The following is a 24,484-nucleotide window of genomic DNA, read 5'->3' on the forward strand; positions in this document are numbered from 1 at the left end:
TTGGAAACAGGAACCGTACCTGGAACCAGATCAATCACAAACTCCACATCTCTGTCCGGCGGTAAACCCGGAACATCATCCTCAAACACATCAGAGAACTCTCTCACCACATCAATATCATCAATATTCAACTTCACAATTTTATCCACATCAACAATCGAAGCCAAAAACCCATCACAACCTCTAAACAGCAACTTCTTAGCCTCAAGACACGAAATAAAAGGAAGGACCAGCGAAGTACCTGCACTGGCGAGCATACCTTCCCTATTGCCATCATCTGCAAATGTCACCGTCTTAGCAACGCAATCAATCACTGCACGATAGGTTGAAAGCCAATCCATGCCAAGTATAATATCAAATGCAACCATTGGCATAACAATCAGATCAGCATAAACCACTCGCTCATCAATTTGAACAGAGCACGCATACACAATAGACGTCGTGCACAACACATCCCCCGAAGTCAAAACAACATTGAACTGGAGGGGAAGAACGGAAGGAACTATACCCAAAGATCTCAAAAACAATTCAGACATAAAAGAATGAGTAGCACCTGTATCAATCAATGTCGTAGCTACTCTGCCTGAAATTAAAATAGTGCTAGAGATCACAGACAAATCATGATTTATACCTTCCTTCGTCATGGTAAAGATACGGCCCTGAACCTTCTCTTTACTCGCTCTTCTTGGACAGTCTTTGGCAATATGGCCTGCAGTGCCACAACGATAACAAGTATGAGTGCCAAATCTGCACTCTCCCCGATGATGACGACTGCACTTGGGACACAAAGGCTTCTCGGGATCAAAAGGAACTGCAGGTGGTTTAGGACTCGGCTCTAACTTGCCTTTCCCCTTGAAACGATCCTTTCCTCTTTGATTTGAACCCTGGCCTCTCTGAGCAATGGCCTGCTGCCTCGCTTGTCGTTCTCTGGCAATGTCCTTCTCATCTTGCTCGGCCAACAAGGCCTTAGCCACGATCTCTTTGAATGTCACAGCCTTCGACATGTTGATATCCCTCCGGATCTCTGCTCTAAGGCCTCGAATGAAATGAGCACCTTTGTCCTTGTCGTTGGAAGCAATATACGGGGCAAACAGACAGCCCTCCTTGAACTTCAGAATTTACTCATCGACATTCATACCTCCCTATCGAAACTCCAAGAACTCAGTCACCTTCCTAGCTCGAAGTGCATCTGGAAAGTATTTGTCATAGAAAAGATCGGTGAACTCTTGCCACTTCAATGCTGGAACGTCCACACTAACCATGGTAGCATTCCACCAAATACGTACAGCCTTGACTAACATGAACACTGCACAACTGATTCTGTCCTTGTCTTCGTAGTGGAGATGATCAAAAATAGTCTCAAGAGCTTTGACCCACTCGACAGCTACCAAAGGATCAGTTGTACTTGCAAATTCAGGCGGATCCATCCTCTTGAAAGCAGTAATGATGCCATCGGTACCAACTGCTTGAGCTACTTGGCCTCTACCCTGACCTCTACCTTGGCCTGCACTTTGCATACGCAGCAACTGCTGGATCTGCTCACTATGGACCTTGGCTTGCTCTTTCAACAACTTGCCGAACTCATCGACAACTCTAGAGGAAGAACTATCCTCACCCTCTACTGCTTTCCTCTTAGGAGGCATAACTCCTACAATGTGCTCACACAAAACAAATCAATAGATAACAATGAATAGATGTAGAAGAAGACATACCCGGACAGTTGAAAGTAGACGAAGTCATATGCATTGGTCCGAAGAACGGAGCTCTGATACCACTAAATGTGACACCTCTGACCCAATTTAATAAAATAACAGCGGCTTAAAAAAAATTTCTTGAAAGGAGGAAGGTTTTAAAACACATTTCAATAATTAATCAAAAGGTATATACATGATCAATTAAATGATACAACAAAATACAAATTATCATTTATGTGATCATGTCAAAATGCTATCAAAATAACTTCTTACTTCCTTCAAGGTATGCATATGACTCCGGCCCCAATCAACGTCCCGGCCCGTCGCTTTTATCTGCATCACATGAATAAACTGAAATGAGAATAAAACTCAGCAAGAGGAACTCTTACATAGCAATGTACATATCATACTCTGAAAACATGGCTTTAAAAACATTAAATACCATCAACTCTGAATCATGAATAACGTAGCAATAATATAACAATAAGATGATATTTCTCTTTTCTCTGTTGTATTGATATCTATATAGTATCTCTGTCTTTGTACATATATCCCATCGATATCAATCGATAACTCTGAGGGATATAAGCCTATGGTCGTTGATCAACTAATTGCATGCAATCACTAACTATGTATCTATCAATCCAAAAAAATCATTTGAAACCTCTCTTTGGCATTTCATCAAACACTTTGAAGACTTTAATCTTTTGTATTTCCTTTTCAATAATTGAGACATAAAATGCCTCCAATATATATAACAAGTGAATCAATACATAATCATGAATCAATTGAAGGGAATAGCACATTAAAACCATTGAAATACCATACATATATTATCATGTGAGCACAAGGAAATGAATTCCACTTACAACCACTTGAAACTTTGATTCTAAACTCTTGGTAGTAATCCTACAACATTAAAACATATATTGCACCATTAACAACTCAATAACCAAAAACCCATGTCAATTAATCCATAAAACCAACACAATCAACAAACTCATATCATCTCTCACCCCAAAACCAAGAATAAACAACACCAAAAGCTTACCTTAGCTTCCTAGAACCAAGAAGAACCTTGATCTCTCAACAATAAACCAACTAGGAGCTTGAATCAAAGATAGGAAATGAAAGAATGAAGAAACCCTAGCTTCCCTTGAGAGCAAAATCGAAAATGAGAGAGAAAGAAATGAGTAAAGTGAACCAACTCATCCAATTATAACACTTAAAACTCGAAACACGCGTCAACTGTACATCACCGCGGGTGCGCTCCTTACCTCACCGCGGGTGCGGTGAGCTCTTGGGATACCAACCAAAATTCTGAAATTGACGACCGCGAGTGTGGTGCCACTCTTACCGCGGGTGCGGTGCCTTCACCGCGGGTGCGGTGCCTACCACACCGCGGGTGCGGTGTGTCCAGGCAATCCTCCACAAAATGCTGAAATATAGACCGCGGGTGCGCTGCACTGAGGACCGCGGGTGCGGTGATGTCACGGCAAAAACAAACTCTAAAGCAACTAAAATCGAACCACAACGCTGATACAATACAACTACCATCAATGAACATCAACAAAGCCACAAAATAATGATAACAACCATACTATGACCCATAATCACAACTCTTAAAATCTAAACTAAATAATCCAAAAACATACGAGACTTAAACCGTACCGTACACCAGGCTTGGCTATTACAATAATTCTATAAACAAATCCAAATCATATCCAAGAGATAAACATGAAAGGGGATCGGTTACGGTGACCGGAAGCACAACGGAAGTTCAAAAATTTTATTTTCTTGTAGAAAATTTAGGCCACCTCATGAAATGTGTAGCAAATACAATAAAACACAAAAATGACATTCATAGTGTGTATAGAAATGTACCTATCAATCTCGTAAGATTGATCATGGCTCCAACTAAGATGTAAACACCTTAGCTCTTCAATGGCAAGACAATCTTCAAGCTTCCCTTTGAGCCCACCTTGCTCAAATATTAAGCCCACCACTAACAAGCTAGATCCACTCTAATTTTGCACTAGAAAAATTAGAGCATTTTTCTTTGAGAAGTGATTTCTTTCCTCAACTCTTCAAGAAGAAAAAATGAGAGAAAACTTGGAGAAGAAAAGTGTTCAAGTTTCGGCCATTGTGATGCTTGAATGGGGAAAGGGAGACTTGTCTTGGTCTTGCAAAAAGTAGAGACAAAAGTAGCATGCCAAGCCTTGATAGTTGCAAAAGTTGTCTCCAACCCTTCACCTCCCATGCATGCATATATTATATGGTTTTTAACAAATTAAAAACCATGGACTAAATTTAATTATCTCAAACATATTTGAGACTAATCAACATTACTTGAATTTACTCAAGTCCACTAGTTAAATAATTTATTTAAATTGAGCTCTACAAGACTCAATTTAATTTAATTAATTCATCACTTGAATTAATTTAATTATTTGGACTCTACTAGGTCCACTAGTGTTTAATTAATTCAACACTTGAATTAATTTAATTTAGTCCATAATAATATTTATGAAAATCACAATTTTCAAATACATTATTCACTTGCCCAACTTTTAATTTAGGAACACTTCCATAAATTAAAATTTACATTTCTCTCATAGAAGTCATACTTCTATTTTTCTTTACGCTTATAAACTCATTTATAAGTCGTTCCACACATTGAACTATTTTACTTCTCAACGGGATCTAGAAAGCCAGCACTTGTGTGGCCCTCAATGGTTCATTGATACAACTAGCTGTAGGTTCACATCTGCATGTGATTCGGACTAAACATGTCCTTATATGAGCATACCCCAATTGCTCCATTCTTACTTATCAACCCCTTGATAACAAGAACGTCAGAACTTAAGTCTGATAGTACCCAACCAACCATGTTAAACGGCTAGCAACATCGCTTACATGATTGCCTAGGTATCAAATGATAGTGCCTGCAAGAACCATTCAATTATGGTTAGCGTACAGTACGGTCCCTTCAACTCATATATCCCGACCGATTCGACAACCATTGGTTTATCGAGAGTTGTCAATGAATCGATACTATGTGTCATGTCGTAGTTGCATCGATGGTGTAATCTATGAAACCCCTTTCACAATTACCACCATACTCTGATCAGAGATTTCAATCTACATACACATGAGAACACATAGGATATCCATACCCGAAGGTAAGCGGTGAATCCCCGACTACAATGCATCGACTCCTATATGTTTCGACAGAACACCCAACCTTGCCACCTGATGACCCCATGAGAGTCGGTAAACAAGCCAAAGTGTAATTCTAGCACAGAGTGTCAATGTTGTCCCGGGTCATAAGGACTAATGGTGTACAACCATAAACTAGGACTTTTCCACTCGATAAGTGAGAACCACTTGGAAAGTCCTTTATGGAGGGTTATTCAGTGCACTCTACCAGGAGCACCTATTTGCATGATCGGACATCACAATGTCCCCTACCAATGAAACATGGTACTCACATCGCAGATACTAGTCTCTAACTCGAGCGGCCTATATCTTTCTTAGCGGCGGCTGAATCGACTAGGAACTGTTTAGAATATACAGTATTCCAAATATGAGTTTCATGATACTCATCATATGAGCATCTCATATTCTTTCTACTATTTGTATATTCAAGGACTTTATCTATGCAACTAGCATGGGTATACAGATAAAGAAGTGCCAAAATAATAATTTCAAATATTATAAAAATAAAGATCGTTTATACATAGAGTTTCATTATGAACACTCGGCCAACACTTGGCTCGACGGGCACCTACTCTAACAATCTCCCACTTGCACTAGAGCCAACTACCCAAATGCTTCAAACCCATCGATTCGCGATGCTTCTCGAACAATGGTCTAGGTAAAGGCTTAGTTAGCGGATAAGCAAAATTATCTACGGAGTCGACTTTGTCAATCATGACATCTCCTCTTTCCACGATCTCTCTGAGGATGTGGTACTTTCTCAATACGTGTTTGGACTTCTGATGAGACCTCGGCTCCTTTGCTTGAGCAATGGCTCCCGTGTTGTCACAAAACACCGGGACAGGAGCAACTCCATTAGGAATGACGCCCAACTCTTGGACGAAATTCCTTATCCAAACAGCCTTCTTTGCTACAGCTGATGCAGCAATGTATTCTGCCTCAGTTGTGGAATCCGTTGTACTGTCTTGCTTGGAACTCTTCCAAGAGACAGCAGCTCCATTGAGCATGAATATGAATCCAGAAGTTGACTTTGAGTCATCAATATCGCTTTGGAAGCTAGAGTCGGTATAGCCTTCCAATTTTAGTTCTCCACCCCCATAGACCAAGAACAATTTATTGGTCCTCCTCAAGTACTTGAGGATGTCTTTCACAGCTTTCCAATGTGGAAGACCAGGGTTCGATTGATATCTACTCACTACACTTAGTGCGAAAGCCACGTCAGGACGTGTAGATATCATCCCATACATGATGCTACCAATTGCAGATGCATATGGAATGTGTGTCATCGCCGCTATCTCTGCATCAGTCTTGGGAGACATAGACTTGGATAGGGACACGCCATGACACATTGGTAGATGTCCTCTTTTGGACTCATCCATCCAGAACCGCTTCAGGATGGTATCAATGTATGTAGACTGAGTGAGACCAAGCAATATTTTTGATCTATCTCTGTAGATCTGTATACCCAATACAAAAGATGCTTCACCCAAGTCTTGCATCGAGAACTTGCTTGCTAACCATATCTTAGTTGATTGCAGCATTCCTACATCATTCCCAATGAGTAGAATGTCATCAACATACAGCACCAGGAATGTCATAGCACTCCCACTGACCTTCTTGTATACACAGGGTTCCTCAGGATTCTTAGTAAAATCAAACTCTTTGATTGTACTATCGAATCTAAGGTTCCAACTCCTAGATGCCTGCTTTAGACCATAAATAGATCTCTGAAGTTTGCATACCATATGCTCACTTCCGACAGATGTAAACCCTTCGGGTTGAGACATGTAAATCTCTTCCTTAATATCCCCATTAGAAAGGCTGTCTTAACATCCATCTGCCATATCTCATAGTCATACCATGCAGCTATGGCTAGCAAAATCCTTATGGACTTGAACATTGCAACTGGAGAAAAGGTTTCCTCAAAGTCAACTCCTTGTCTTTGAGTATATCCTTTTGCCACCAATCGCGCTTTGAAGGTCAATACCTTCCCATCCGCCCCAAGTTTCCTCTTGTAAATCCATTTACACCCTATGGGAACAATTCCCTCAGGTGGATCCACGAGATTCCACACTTGGTTCGAATGCATGGAATTCATCTCGGATTCCATCGCCTCAAGCCACTTGGATGAATCGGCATCAGATAATGCTTCCTTGAAGGTCCTTGGATCACATCCAAGGTTAGGCTCATCATGGTCCTCTTCAAGAAGCAGACCATACCTTATAGGTGGTCTCGAGACTCTCTCGGATCTTCTAGGAGCTTGTATCTCCTCTCTTGGCTCTTCGGGTGTGGGTTCTTCAACTGTGGGTGTCTCTCGAACCTCTTCGAGTTCTATCATCTCGCCTTTTCTATCCAATAGAAATTCCTTTTCCAAAAAGGTTGCATTTCTAGAAACAAACACCTTTGTTTCTTGGGGATGATAGAAGTAGTATCCAACCGAATTCTTTGGATATCCCACAAAGTAACATAAAATGAATCGACTATCCAATTTATCTCCCACTACCTGCTTCACATAAGCAGGGCACCCCCATATTCTAAGATAAGAATATTTGGGTGGCTTACCCATCCATATCTCCTATGGAGTCTTGTCAACTGCCTTTGAATGGACATTATTCAACAACAGTGCCGTTGTCTCAAGCGCATATCCCCAAAAGGATGGCGGCAATTCCGTGAACTCCATCATAGACCGAACCATGTCCATCAAAGTCCGGTTACGACGCTCCGAAACACCATTCAACTGCGGTGTAGCGGGCGGAGTCCACTGCGAGAGAATCCCATTCTCCCTAAGATACTCTTGGAACTCGGCACTCAAGTACTCACCACCTTGATCCGATCGAAGTGTCTTGATGCTTCGTCCCAATTGTTTCTCTACTTCACTTCTGAAGTCTTTGAACCTTTCAAAGGCTTCAGACTTGTATTTCATCAAATACAATTACCCGTACCTCTAAAAGTCATCGGTAAAGGTGATGAAGTAAGCATGTCCATGCTTAGAGGTGATGCTAAGCGGACCGCACACATCGGTATGGATCAAATCCAATAACCCTTTGGCTCGTTCCACATGGCCCTTAAAGGGAATTTTGGTCATCTTTCCTTTTAGACAGGATTCACAAGTCGTGAGAGAATTAATATCAGACATATTAAACATGCCGACTCCCACTAGCTTGTTCATCCTTCTTAGGGAAATATGTCCTAATCGAGCATGCCATAATTGTGCCGAATTTAGAGTATCTTGTTTGCGCTTGTTTGTTGTTGTTATAGCTTGGACATTGTTAAGTGGAATATCTTTTAATTTTAAGGTGTAGAGATCGTTTTCAAGTTCTCCGGTACCAATTAAACATTCGTTCTTGTAAATGTTGCAAACACCTTTGCTAAATAAACAAGAAAATCCATCTTTGTCCAACATAGAAATGAAAATAATGTTTTTCACCAAATCTGGTACAAACAAAACATCTCTCAAAACAAACTTAAAATCATTGTTCAAATGCAAGTAAACCTCTCCTACAGCCCTGGCAGCAACTCTTGCTCCATTGCCCATCCTCAAGAAGGTCTCACCTTCCCTGAGCCTCCTACTTCTTCCCATCGCCTGCAAATCATTACAGAGATGTGAGCCACAGCCGGTATCCAACACCCAAGAAGTAGAGTTAATTGAAATTTTTACTTCAATATAGAACATACCCTTTCCAGAACCCTTCTGGGCAAAATATTCCTTGTAATTACGCCTCCAATGTCCAGGCTTCTTGCACTGATGACAAATATCAAGAGTCTTGTTAGCTTTATCTGGTGTAGCTACCACAACGGGACTCAGAGCTTGCCTCTTCAAGGGCACGTTTTTCTTGGGACGTTGGAAAGAACGCTTCTTCCTCTTCCCACGTTGATCGGTCTTCGTACCAGATGAAAAACCCACATAAAGAACCGACTTCTCTTTCTTGATGGTGGACTCAAAAGCACAAGCATGTTCACCAACTCCTCAAGGGTCGGCTCCATCTTGTTCATGTTGAAATTCACCACAAAAGGATCAAACGAGCTAGGCAGTGACAACAACAACACATCGGTGGTCAACTCTGAAGGCAAGATCAAATCCATGCCAACGAGCTTGTCCACGAGCCCAATCAACTTTAGGCCATGCTCATGGACCGAGGCCCCATCTTGCATGCGTAAAGTGATGAGCTCCTTGACGGTAGCATGCATAAGAGGCCGAGTCTGCTCACCAAAGAGCTCCTTGAGGTGCAAATGAATGTCAGCAGCACTCTTTGCACCCTCAAAACGCCTCTGCAGCTCATCATTCATAGAAGCCTGCATATAACACTTGGCCTTCAAGTCATGGTCACACCAATTCTTGTAGGTCTGCAATTCCTCAGGAGTGCAGTCAGTCGGAGCCTTATCAGGGGGCGACTCAGTCAGTGTATATGCAATCTTTTCTGAGTTCAAGACGATTTTAAGGTTTCTTAGCCAAGTGAGGTAGTTAGGTCCGGTTAACACATGTTTTTCGAGTATGGCAGAAAGCGGATTGCGAATTGAAGACATTGTCAAATAGTACTGAAAAGTAAACAGATAAATGTTAATGACTATTTTAAAATATTTAGTAAGATATAAAGAATGGACTTTAACTTTATAAATGTTTACTCCCACTGTTTTGACATCTTTCACTGCCCTCTAGTGAAAACGGGAAACTTATTTCCTCAGTAGGTACGTAAGGTCCAATTAGCGAATCATGATCCCGAATAATATCAGCCAATCACAATTCCTAAAAGGTAGTTTCCAATTGCATCACAATGCAACCCTCTACGTAAACTTTTGTCTCACGTTTGATTAGGACCCAATAATATGACGTCGTTCATCTTCACGTGTCAAGCCTTACCCATCGATGTTGAATCTTAATGGACGGTCGCCATGAGTTTCCCCAATAATATGAGCCGAAATCATGGGAGTTCCACGTAGTTCACATCACCATGTCAATGGATGTCACAGCTTTCTGGCACACAAAGCTCCCACAATAATATGAGCCGAGCCCCGAGTACGGGTAGCGTTCATCATGCACCCATTGTCGATGGAAGACAAGGAAATTATGAACAAATTTATAATTCTCCTTTTCGGGCTTGATATTAATTTTGAATCTTATTCAAAATGAGGGTTTTTAATTTTGAAAGGTCTCATCATTAATTTTATTTTAAAAGCTCGCCATGTTTGATCGTATGTTTGCCGGATTCATGCAACTTTGTTATTATCATAATAATAACGCACATACTCATTATTTATAACATATCATGCATATATTATAAATAGTAAACAAAACAAGGATGATCAATCGCCCCAATACTAACGGACCGTTTGAGCTAAACACGGGACTTGGTCCAATCCTAGGGAAATGCATGGGATGCAAATGCAACTATTACATTAGCTTCCAATATTTACATGTCTTCGATCTTCATAATCATCATGGCCACCATCTTCCAATCTTGATCATCCACTATACAAATATTTACAAATAAATATCCATGGCAAATAGGGATACATCTCATGGGGGTGGGAACGAGCCATAAACCAAGCCCACTTTATAAATTGATAATTATTACAATCATTCAACACAAAATATCCTAACATACACCTAGCAAATTGGGCTTGGGCTTTTGATCATCCTTCATGCATAATATCACATATCATACACCATCAATTAATTATCACAATAATTAATTGATCCAATATTATATATCTTGATCCAATCACTAACCGCCACGATTATAAACTAAATTAACAAAGTATACAAACACCTTTGTCTACTTTCCAATTAATTTATTTATAACCGAATTTCTTATAAATCACAATTTACTATAAATAATTAAAGTCCAACTTCAATTATTTATTTTATGAGAAAAATTTGCAACTTTTGTAATTTTAAACTTAAGGGCCCAAAAACTCATTTTTCACTAAAAATATTTTGGCCCATTTAAAATTTCACAAATTATGTTAGCCGTCCAATGGCCCAACAACTCAAGGCCCATGACACTTTGAAAATCCAAAACACTTTTGGAAATCCTAGTCGTCATTGCCGTCGCAGGATCTCCGTCGCCGGATTCCGGCCAACATGCCAAAATTTTTTTTTTGAAAGGGGGCTGTTCGGGCAGTCCCTCGGGCTGCCCTTGCTGCCCGAAACCGGCAGCCCTCTGGGCAGCCTGAGCTGCCCGAAACACCCCACAAAATGCCTCGGTTTTTGGTTGCAAAAATTACACTCATGCGGTTAGAAATCGATCTCAATATAATATCTTGTAGTTGCTACACAGAATCGTAACCATAGCTCGGATACCACTTGAAAGGGGATCGGTTACGATGACCGGAAGCGCAACAGAAGTTCAAAAATTTTATTTTCTTGTAGAAAATTTCGACCACCTCATGAAATGTGTAGCAAATACAATAAAACACAAAAATGACATTCATAGTGTGTTTAGAAATGTACCTATCAATCTCGTAAGATTGATGATGGCTCCAACTAAGATGTAAACACCTTAGCTCTTCAATGGCAAGACAATCTTCAAGCTTCCCTTTGAGCCCACCTTGCTCAAATATTAAGCCCACCACTAACAAGCTAGATCCACTCTAATTTTGCACTAGAAAAATTAGAGCATTTTTCTTTAAGAAGTGATTTCTTTCCTCAACTCTTGAAGAAGAAAAAATGAGAGAAAAATTGGAGAAGAAAAGTGTTCAAGTTTCGGCCATTGTGATGCTTGAATGGGGGAAGGGAGACTTGCCTTAGTCTTGCAAAAAGTAGAGACAAAAGTAGCATGCCAAGCCTTGATAGTTGCAAAAGTTGTCTCCAACCCTTCACCTCGCATGCATGCATATATTATATGGTTTTTAACAAATTAAAAACCATGGACTAAATTTAATTATCTCAAACATATTTGAGACTAATCAAACATTACTTGAATTTACTCAAGTCAACTAATTAAATAATTTATTTAAATTGAGCTCTACAAGACTCAATTTAATTTAATTAATTCAACACTTGAATTAATTTAATTATTTGGACTCTACTAGGTCCACTAGTTAAAAAATGTAATGCCCGAGAATTAATCACTGTTAATCAAGGATTATTGACTTATAATTTAACGTGATTACGAAAGGGCCAACTGAGACACGATTTAAGATAATGTGTGGCCATTTACTTTGAATTTCAGAGTGTGTTGCCGAAGCAACACCGCACCCGCGCCCTTGCATGTACCGCACCCACGGTGCATGGACAGAAACTTGGTCAGCTTTATCGAAGGGTGACCGCACCCGCGGTGCAAGTATTACCGCACCCGCGGTGCAGGACCGCACCCGCGGTCTCGACATGTACCGCACCCGCAGTCGTGCAATTTCAGAATGGATAAGAATGCCGAAGCATGAGCGCACCCGCGGTGCAAGATGGAGCGCACCCGCGGTGCGACGTGTTGTGCGAAAATGAGGACACCTCATGATATGCATGCACTGATATATATAGACGGTAATCCCTTCGAATATCATTCAGAGAATTGAAGAAAAGGTCTGAAGAAGAAAGGAGAAAATCCTTACGCCTTTTGCGAGAAATCCGTCCGTCTGATTTTGAATCCGACTTCGGTACTGAGTTCCTATCGATGTAGGCTACAACTGGACATTGATTATTGACAGATTTGAGTTCGAGACTTCGACAGAGTCAGAGTATCAGAAAGAAAGGTATAAATTAATGTTGTGTTGGGATTGCACAACTCGAGTAAGGTTTGACTCGAGTTTCCCTAAATCACATACTTAGTTTATTACATTGATATTTGTAATTGATGAGATTGATGTTTGTTGTCTATTGATTTATAGCCACTGCATGTATTGACTACTGAGTCGTTGAGTCATAGGCTGATTCGCCTAGTCACCGGCTGATTCGTCTGGTTATTGACTGATTCGTCTAAACTTAAGCTGATTCGCTTAGTTACCGGCTGATTCGTCTGGTTATTGACTGATTCGTCTAAACTTAAGCTGATTCGCTTAATTACAGGCTGATTCGTCTGGTTATTGGCTGATTCGCCTAATTCTTGACTGATTCGTCAATTCTGCGGCTGATTCGCCCAGACACTGGATATATGAATTATATCGATGTCGTTTAGGGATTGATTCATTCCTATCGACTGAGATTCGATATAATTACCTATATCCAGACATCGGGATCCCTAGGTTAGACTTGAGTCGAGTCTGAGATGACGCGTCAGGGGAGTCGAGTCTGAGACGACGCGTCGGTTGAGTTGAGTCTGATATGACATGTTGATATACAGTTTTATATATCATTCATGTTTGTTGAATTGCTACATGTTAATGATGACTGATATATGCTTTGGTATATGTTTCTATATAATTGCAAGTTTACATTGTTTATACTGGGATATTTATATCTCACCGGAGTTATCCGGCTGTTGTCTAGTTTTGTATGTGTGAATGCAACAGGTGGGGCTGGATCAGGGTCAAGAAGAGAATGAGAGAAGATAGATAGCGTGGAGATCCGGGCTTCGAAGTATCATAGGATTCAGCACTGATATGTAGTTGAACCTAGTTGAATTCTTGTAGAAAACACAAGATTTGTATGTTCATGTTTAATATGTAATTTGAGTAAATTACATTACGTTTCCGCTTTGTATTTTTTAAAAAAAATTTAGACCCTGTTTTATAATTGATTAATTAGTCCCAATGATGATTAAAAACATGATTAGCGTCCGGGTCCCCACAACAGGTGGTATCAGAGCCATAGATCCTTTAGATTGAGATAAAAGTGGCTAGTGAGCGGGGTAGATTGAGTTTTCTTCCTTGCTTTTGCATGCTAGCAATCTATTATGCTTACTGCTTTATATAATACATGTTACTTGAATTATCTGATTTGATTTTGTAATATGTATGATTTGAAATGAATTCGAACCGATTCTCGATCAACAGTAAGATGATCGGAGGAGAGACTGAATTGAAACAGGTTTGTTGGATTGGGTTACTAATCCTTTTGAGTTTCAGATATGCCTCCTAGACGAATCCCAGAACAGGGTAGTACATCAAATCCTCCAATTGATGTAACACGGACTCAAATGGAAACCTTGCTGAAGAGGTTTCAGTCATTCAAACCACCGACTCTTAAGGGCACTGAGACATCAGTTGAGTGTGAGAGTTGGTTAGGTAACATTGAGATGTTGTTTGATTCACTGGAGTACAGTGATGAGCGCCGAATTAAATTGATTGGGCACCAGTTGCTTGATGTTGCAAAAAGCTGGTTGATTACGATGAAGAGGGCCTTGGAGCAACGAGGTACGATTATTACTTGGGATGTATTTAAAACTGAGTTTTATCAAAAATTCTTCCCAGTGTCGTACATGAAAGACAAGGGGGAGGAGTTTGCCAATTTGAGACAGGGTCAACTGAACATTGAAGAATATGTGACCAAGTTCTCTACCTTGTTGAAGTTTGCTCCACATGTGTCTGAAAATGACGAAGCCATTGCTGATAAGTTCATCAATGGCTTGAATCCCGATATTTTTACATTGGTGAACACAGGACGACTGAATAACTTTGCTGATGCCATGAATAGAGTAAAGGGCGCTGAAGCGGGCCTGATAAGGCAGAAAGGATCTGAATTTGTTCCTCCAGTGTTGAGACCACCGCAACCACCTCCCCGATTCGAGAGTGGCAGTAGCAGTAGGTGGAAGGAAAGATTTTCTGAAGGCTAGAGGAAAGCAGTTTAAGAAGCCTGGCGGAAGTTCTTCTAGCTCCAGTGGTCCCCAACAGAGTTATTGTTAGAGTAGGTGCACGTCGAGCCAAGTGTTGGCCGACTGTTCACAATGAAACTCTTTGTATAAACGATCTTTATTTTAATAATATTTCAATTTATTAATTTGGCGCATCTTTATCTTTATACCCATGCTAGTTGCATAAATAAAGTCCTTGAATATACAAATAGTAGAAAGAATATGAGATGCTCATATGATGAGTATCATGAAACTCATATTTGGAATGCTGTATATTCTAAACCAGTTCCTAGTCGATTCAGCCGCCACTAAGAAGGATAAAGGCCGCTCGAGTTAGAGACTAGTATCTGCGATGTGAGTACCATGTTTCATTGGTAGGGGACATTGTGATGTCCGAGCATGCAGATAGGTGCTCCTGGTAGAGTGCACTGAACAACCCTCTATAAAGGATTTTCCAAGTGGTTCTCACTTATCGAGTGGAAATATCCTAGTTTATGGTTGTACACCATTAGTCCTTATGACCCGGGACAACATTGAGACTCTATATGCTAGCGTTTCACTTTGACTTGTTTACCGACTCTTATGGGGTCATCAGGTGGCAAGGTTGGGTGTTACGGCGAAACATATAGGAGTCGATGCATTGTAGCCGGGGATTCACCGCTTACCTACGGGTATGGATATCCTATGTGTTTTTCATGTATGTGTGGGTTGAAATCTCTGATCAGAGTATGGTGGTAATTATGAAAGGGGTTTCATAGATTACACCATCGATGCAACCACGACATGACACATAGTATCGATTCATTGACAACTCTCGATAGACCAATAGTTGTCGAATCGGTCGGGATATATGAGTTGAAGGGACCGTACTGTACGCTAACCATAATTGAATGGTTCTTGCAGGCACTATCATGTGATACCTAGGGAATCACGTAAGCGATGCTGCTAGGCGTTTAACGTGATTGGTTGGGTACTATCAGACTTGAGTTCTGACGTTCTTACTATCAAGGAGTTGATAAGTAAGAATGGAGCAATTGGGGTATGCTCGAATAAGGACATGCTTAGTCCGAATCACATAGAGATGTGAACCCACGGCTAGTTGTATCAATGAACCATTGAGGGCCACACAAGTACTTGCTTTGTAAATCCCGAAGAGAAGTAAAATAGTTCAATGTGTTGAACGGCTTATAAATGTGTTTATAAGCGTAAAGAAAATAGAAGTATGACTTCTAAGAGAGAAATATAAATTTTAATTTATGGAAGTGTTCCTAAGATTAAAATTTGGCCAAGTAAATAATGTAGTTGAAAATTGTGATTTTCATATACATTATTGTGGACTAAATTAAATTAATTCAAGTGTTGAATTAATTAAACACTAGTGGACCTAGTAGAGTCTAAATAATTAAATTAATTCAAGTGTTGAATTAATTAAATAATATTGAGTCTTGTAGAGCTCAATTTAAATAATTATTTAACTAGTGGGACTTGAGTAAAATCAAGTAATATTTAATTAATCTCAAATGTGTTTGAGATAATAAAATTTAGTCTATGGTTTTTTATGTGTTAAAAACCATATAATATATAAGTGAGACATGTAGGGATTGCATGCTTGGGAGGTGAAGAGCCTTGATTACTTTTTATTAAAATATTCAAAAGGCATGCAACTTTTGAGAGACAACTTTTCACAATACCTAGGCTATTCTCCCACTCTCCCTAACACTTCACTTGGCCGAAAATTGGAAGGGATTTCTCTCCATATTTTTCTTCTCTTTTGTTCTTCATTTCTTGGAGAATAAAATTTTCTCTTTGAAAAATCTTCAAGTTTTTCTAGTGCAAAACTTGAAGGGGTTTACATAGCTTGTGGTGGGCCTAATTCTTGGAGGATTGGAGGTGGAAGCTTGTAGATTTTTCAACCAAGAAGAGCTAAAGTATTTATACTTTATTTGGTGCCATTCATCAACTCTAAGGGGTTGATAGGTAAATCACTTGAACACCCTATGCATGTTTTTGTGATTTTGCAAATATTACACAAATATATTATGGGGGCCGAAATTTTTATGCCAAAAATTATATTTTTCGCTTCCGTTGCGTTTCCGGCCTCCGTAACCGGTCCGCTTTCAAGTGGTATCAGAGCTTAGGTTACGTTTTTTGTGTAATATTTGCATAATATTATATTGAGATCGATTTCTAACCGTTTGAGATTTTTTGTGCAACAAAAACATCAAGGCCGAAATTTTTGAAGAAAAACAAAAAAAAAAAATAATTTTTCGGGCAGCATGTTGCTGCCCGAGGGCTGCCCGAGCTGCCCTGAAATTTCGGGCAGCAAAGGGCAGCCCCCGAAAAAGTCCAGCTTTTAAAATAAAAAAAAAATTTTTTGTTGTGACCGGAATCCGGCGACGGAGCTCCGGCGACGGCGATGACGGCTAGGGTTTCCAAAAGTGTTTTGGACAATCTTAGTGTCATGGGCCTTGAGATGTTGGGCCATTGGATGATCAACATATTTTGTGAAATTTAAATGTGCCAAAATATTTTTGGTGAAAAAATGGTTTTTGGGCCCTTAAGTTTAAATTTACAATTGTTGCACATATTTTCTCATAAAATAAATAATTGAAGTTGGACTTTAATTATTTATAGTAAATTGTGATTTACAAGAAATTCGATTATAAATAAATTAATTTGAAAGTAGACAAAGGAGTTTGTATACTTTGTTAATTTAATTTATAATTGTGGCGGTTAGTGATTGGATCAAGATATATAATATTGGATCAATTAATTATAGTGATAATTAATTGATGGTGTATGATATGTGATTTTATGCATGAAGGATGATCAAAAGCCCAAGCCCAATTTGCTAGGTGTATGCTAGGATATTTGTGTTGAATGATTGTAATAATTATCAATTTAAAGTGGGCTTGGTTTATGGCCCGTTCCCACCCCCATGAGATGTATCCCTATGTGCCATGGATATTTAAATGTAAATATTAGAATAGTGGAAGATCAAGATTGGAAGATGGTGGTCTTGGTGATTATGAAGATCGAAGACATGTAATATTGGATGCTAATGTAATAATTTAGTTGCATTGCATCCCTGCATTTACCCTAGGATTGGACCTAGGCCCGTGTTTGGCTCACACGGGCCATTAGTTTTGGGGCAATTGATCATCCTTGTATTGTTTTCTATTTATAATATATGCATGATATGTTATAAATAATGAGTATGTGCGTTATTATTATTATAATAACAAAGTTGCATGAATCCGGCAAACATACGATCAAACATGGCGAGCTTTTAAAATAAAATTAATGATGAGACCTTTCAAAATTAAAAACCCTCATTTTGAATAAGATTCAAAATAAATATCAAGTCCGAAAAGGGGAATTATAAATTTGTTTATAATTTCCTTGTCTTCCATCGACAATGGATGCATGATGAACGCTACCCGTACTCGGGGCTCGGCTCATATTATTGAGGGGGCCCTGGGTGCCGGAAAGCTGTGACATCCATTGACATGGTGATGTGAACTACGTGGAACTCCCATGATTTCGGCTCATATTATTGAGGGAACTCATGGCGACCGTTCATTAAGGTTCAATATCGATGGGTTAGGCTTGACACGTAAAGATATACGACGTCATATTATTGGGTCCTAATCAAACGTGAGACAAACGTATACGTAGAGGGTTGCATGGCGATGCAATTGGAAACTACCTTTTAGGAGTTGTGATGGCCGATATTATTCGGGATCACAATTCGCTAATTGGACCTTACGTACCTACTGAGGAAAGTGTTTCCCGTTTTCACTAGAGGGTAGTGAAAATGTCAAAACAGTGGGAGCGATTATTTATAAAGTAAAAGTCCAAACTTTATATCTTATTAAATATTTTAAAATAGTCATTAACATTTATCTGTTTTACTTTTCAGTACAAATCTGTGACAATGTCATCAATTCGCAACCCGTTTTCCGTTATTCTCGAAAAACACGTTCTAACCGGACCAAACTATATCACTTGGCTAAGAAATTTAAAGATCGTCCTAAACTCGGAGAGAATCGCATACACACTGACTGAGTCGCCCCCTGATGAGGCTCCGACTAACTGCAGTCCCGAGGAACTGCAGACCTACAAGGATTGGTGCGACCATGACTTGAAGGCGAAGTGTTACATGCAGGCTTCGATGAACGATGAGCTGCAAAGGCGATTCGAGGATGCAAAGAATGCTGCTGACATTCATATGCACATCAAGGAGCTCTTCGGAGAGCAGACTCGGCCTTTGAGGCATGCAACAGTAAAGGAGCTCATCACTTTACGCATGCGAGATGGGACTTCGGTCCATGAGCATGGCCTAAAGTTGATTGGGCTCGTGGACAAGCTCGTGGGCATGGATTTGATCTTGCCATCAGAGTTGACCACGGATGTGCTACTGTTGTCACTGCCTAGCTCTTTCGATCCTTTTGTCGTGAACTTCAATATGAACAAGCTCGAGCCCAGCCTTGAAGAGTTGGTGAACATGCTTGTGACCTTTGAGTCCACCATCAAGAAGGAGAAGTCGGTTCTTTATGTGGGCTCTTCATCTGGCACGAAGACCGGTCCACATGGGAAGGGAAAGAAGCGTTCTTTCCAGCGCCCCAAGAAGAGCGAGCCCTTGAAGAGGCAGACTCCGAGTCCCGTAGTGGCAGCCGCGCCAGCCAAGGCTGAGAAGACTGTTGACATCTGTCACCACTGCAAGAAGCCTGGAAATTGGAGGCGTAACTGCAGGGAATATCTTGCGCAGAAGGGTTCTGGCAAGGGTATGTTCTATATTGAAGTAAATATCTCGATTAATTCTACTTCTTGGGTATTAGATACCGGCTGTGGCTCACATCTCTGTAATGATTTGCAGGTGATGGGAAGAAGTAGGAGGCTCCGAGAGGGTGAGACCTTCCTGAGGATGGGCAATGGAGCAAGGGTTGCTGCCAAAGCCGTAGGATATGTTTATTTAATATTGAACAATGATTTTAAGCTTGTTTTGAGAGATGTTTTGTATGTACCAGACTTGGTTAAAAACATTATTTCCATTTCTATGCTTGATATTGATGGATTTTCTTGTTTATTTAGCAAAGGTGTTTGCAATATTTACAAGAATGAATGTTTAGTTGGTACGGGTGAACTTGAAAACAATCTCTACACCTTAAAATTAAAAGATATTCCACTTAACAATGTCCAAACAATAACAACAACAAATAAGCGCAAACAAGATACTCTTAATTCGGCACAATTATGGCATGCTCGATTAGGTCATATTTCCTCAAGAAGGATGAACAAGCTAGTGGGAGTTGGCATGTTTGATATGTCTGATATTAACGCTCTCACGACTTGTGAATCCTGTCTGAAAGGAAAGATGACCAAAATTCCCTTTAAGGGCCATGCGGAGCGAGCCAAAGGGTTATTGGATTTGATCCATACCGATGTGTGCGGTCCGCTTAGCATCACCACTAAGCATGGACATGCCTACTTCATCACCTTTACCGATGACCATTCGAGGTATGGGTATGTGTATTTGATGAAATACAAGTCTGAAGCCTTTGAAAGGTTCAAAGAATTCAGAAGTGAAGTAGAGAAGCAATTGGGACGAAGCATCAAGACACTTCGATCGGATCGAGGTGGTGAGTACTTGAGTGCCGAGTTCCAAGAGTATCTTAGAGAGAATGGGATTCTCTCGCAGTGGACTCCGCCCGCTACACCGCAGTTAAATGGTGTTTCGGAGCGTCGTAACCGGACTTTGATGGACATGGTTCGGTCTATGATGGGGTTCACGGAGTTGCCGCCATCCTTTTGGGGATATGCGCTTGAAACAGCGGCACTGTTGTTGAACAATGTCCATACAAAGGCAGTTGACAAGACTCCATATGAGATATGGATGGGTAAGCCTCCCAAGTATTCTTATCTTAGAATATGGGGGTGTCCTGCTTATGTGAAGCAGACAGTGGGAGATAAATTGGATAGTCGATCCATTTTATGCTACTTTGTGGGATATCCAAGAAATTCCATTGGATATTATTTCTATCATCCCCAAGAAACAAAGGTGTTTGTTTCTAGGAACGCAACCTTTTTGGAAAAGGAATTTCTATTAGATAGAAAAGGCGAGATGATAGAACTCGAAGAGGTTCGAGAGGCACCCACAGTTGTAGAACCCACACCCAATGAGCTAAGTGAGGAGATACAAGCTACTAGGAGATCCGAGAGGATCTCGAGACCACCTATGAGGTATGGTCTGCTTCTTGAAGAGGGCCATGATGAGCCTAACCTTGGATGTGATCCAAGGACCTTCAAGGAAGCGTTATCGGATGCCGATTCATCCAAGTGGCTTGAAGCGATGGAATCTGAGATGAATTCCATGCATTCAAACCAAGTGTGGAATCTTGTGGATCCACCTGAGGGAACTGTTCCCATAGGGTGTAAATGGATTTACAAGAGGAAACTTGGGGCGGATGGGAAGGTATTGACCTTCAAGGCGCGATTGGTAGCAAAAGGGTATACTCAAAGGCAAGGTGTTGACTATGAGGAAACCTTTTCTTAGATATGGCAGATGGATGTGAAGACAGCCTTCCTTAATGGGGATATTAAGGAAGAGATTTACATGTCTCAACCTGAAGGGTTTACATCCATCGGAAGTGAGCATATGGTATGCAAACTTCAAAGATCTATTTATGGTCTTAAGCAGGCATCGAGGAGCTGGAACCTTAGATTCGATAGTACAATCAAAGAGTTTGGTTTTACTAAGAATCCTGAGGAACCCTGTGTGTATAAGAAGGTCAGTGGGAGTACTGTGACATTCCTTGTTCTTTATGTTGATGACATTCTACTCATTGGGAATGATGTAGGAATGTTGCAATCAACAAAGATATGGTTAGCAAGTAAGTTCTCAATGCAGGACTTGGGTGAAGCATCTTTTGTATTAGGAATACAGATCTATAGAGATAGATCAAAAAGATTGCTTGGTCTCACCCAGTCCACATACATTGATACCATCGTAAAGCGGTTCTCGATGGATGAGTCCAAGAGAGGACATCTACCAATGTGTCATGGCGTGTCCCTATCCAAGTCTATGTCTCCCAAGACTGATGCAGAGATAGCGGCGATGACACGAATTCCGTATGCTTCGGCTATTGGTAGTATCATGTATGGGATGATATCTACACGTCCTGACGTGGCATTTGCACTAAGTGTAGTGAGTAGATATCAATCCAACCCTGGTCTTCCACACTGGAAAGCTGTGAAAGACATCCTCAAGTATTTGAGAAGGACCAATAAGTTGTTCTTGGTCTATGGGGGTGGAGAACTAAAATTGGAAGGCTATACCGACTCTAGCTTCCAAAGCGATGTTGATGACTCGAAGTCAACCTCCGGATTCATATTCATGCTCAATGGTGGTGCTGTCTCTTGGAAGAGTTCCAAGCAAGACAGTACTGCGGATTCCACCACTGAGGCAGAATACATTGCTGCATCGGCTGCAGCAAAGGAGGCTGTTTGGATTAGGAATTTTGTCCAAGAGTTGGGCGTCATTCCAAATGGAGTTGCTCCTATCCCGGTGATGTGCGACAACACGGGAGCCATAGCTCAGGCGAAGGAGCCAAGGTCTCATCAGAAGTCCAAACACGTATTGAGAAAGTACCACATCCTCAGAGAGATCGTGGAAAGAGGAGATGTCGTGATTGACAAAGTCAGCTCCGCAGATAATGTTGCTGATCCACTAACTAAGCCTTTACCAGGACCATCGTTCGAGAAGCATCGCGAATCAATGGGTCTAAAGTATATAGGTAGTTGGCTCTAGTGCAAGTGGGAGATTGTTAGAGTAGGTGCACGTCGAGCCAAGTGTTGGCCGACTGTTCACAATGAAACTCTTTGTATAAACGATCTTTATTTTAATAATATTTCAATTTATTAATTTGGCGCATCTTTATCTTTATACCCATGCTAGTTGCATAAATAAAGTCCTTGAATATACAAATAGTAGAAAGAATATGAGATGCTCATATGATGAGTATCATGAAACTCATATTTGGAATGCTGTATATTCTAAACCGTTCCTAGTCGATTCAGCCGCCACTAAGAAGGATAAAGGCCGCTCGAGTTAGAGACTAGTATCTGCGATGTGAGTACCATGTTTCATTGGTAGGGGACATTGTGATGTCCGAGCATGCAGATAGGTGCTCCTGGTAGAGTGCACTGAACAACCCTCTATAAAGGATTTTCCAAGTGGTTCTCACTTATCGAGTGGAAAAATCCTAGTTTATGGTTGTACACCATTAGTCCTTATGACCCGGGACAACATTGAGACTCTATATGCTAGCGTTTCACTTTGACTTGTTTACCGACTCTTATGGGGTCATCAGGTGGCAAGGTTGGGTGTTACGGCGAAACATATAGGAGTCGATGCATTGTAGCCGGGGATTCACCGCTTACCTACGGGTATGGATATCCTATGTGTTTTTCATGTATGTGTGGGTTGAAATCTCTGATCAGAGTATGGTGGTAATTATGAAAGGGGTTTCATAGATTACACCATCGATGCAACCACGACATGACACATAGTATCGATTCATTGACAACTCTCGATAGACCAATAGTTGTCGAATCGGTCGGGATATATGAGTTGAAGGGACCGTACTGTACGCTAACCATAATTGAATGGTTCTTGCAGGCACTATCATGTGATACCTAGGGAATCACGTAAGCGATGCTGCTAGGCGTTTAACGTGAATGGTTGGGTACTATCAGACTTGAGTTCTGACGTTCTTACTATCAAGGAGTTGATAAGTAAGAATGGAGCAATTGGGGTATGCTCGAATAAGGACATGCTTAGTCCGAATCACATAGAGATGTGAACCCACGGCTAGTTGTATCAATGAACTATTGAGGGCCACACAAGTACTTGCTTTGTAAATCCCGAAGAGAAGTAAAATAGTTCAATGTGTTGAACGGCTTATAAATGTGTTTATAAGCGTAAAGAAAATAGAAGTATGACTTCTAAGAGAGAAATATAAATTTTAATTTATGGAAGTGTTCCTAAGATTAAAATTTGGCCAAGTAAATAATGTAGTTGAAAATTGTGATTTTCATAAACATTATTGTGGACTAAATTAAATTAATTCAAGTGTTGAATTAATTAAACACTAGTGGACCTAGTAGAGTCTAAATAATTAAATTAATTCAAGTGTTGAATTAATTAAATAATATTGAGTCTTGTAGAGCTCAATTTAAATAATTATTTAACTAGTGGGACTTGAGTAAAATCAAGTAATATTTAATTAATCTCAAATGTGTTTGAGATAATAAAATTTAGTCTATGGTTTTTTATGTGTTAAAAACCATATAATATATAAGTGAGACATGTAGGGATTGCATGCTTGGGAGGTGAAGAGCCTTGATTACTTTTTATTAAAATATTCAAAAGGCATGCAACTTTTGAGAGACAACTTTTCACAATACCTAGGCTATTCTCCCACTCTCCCTAACACTTCACTTGGCCGAAAATTGGAAGGGATTTCTCTCCATATTTTTCTTCTCTTTTGTTCTTCATTTCTTGGAGAATAAAATCTTCTCTTTAAAAAATCTTCAAGTTTTTCTAGTGCAAAACTTGAAGGGGTTTACATAGCTTGTGGTGGGCCTAATTCTTGGAGGATTGGAGGTGGAAGCTTGTAGATTTTTCAACCAAGAAGAGCTAAAGTATTTATACTTTATTTGGTGCCATTCATCAACTCTAAGGGGTTGATAGTTAAATCACTTGAACACCCTATGCATGTTTTTGTGATTTTGCAAATATTACACAAATATATTATGGGGGCCGAAATTTTTATGCCAAAAATT

This window comes from Primulina eburnea, chromosome 1 (genome assembly GCF_022965805.1).
Source record: "Primulina eburnea isolate SZY01 chromosome 1, ASM2296580v1, whole genome shotgun sequence".
In the NCBI taxonomy this organism is placed as follows: Eukaryota; Viridiplantae; Streptophyta; class Magnoliopsida; order Lamiales; family Gesneriaceae; genus Primulina; species Primulina eburnea.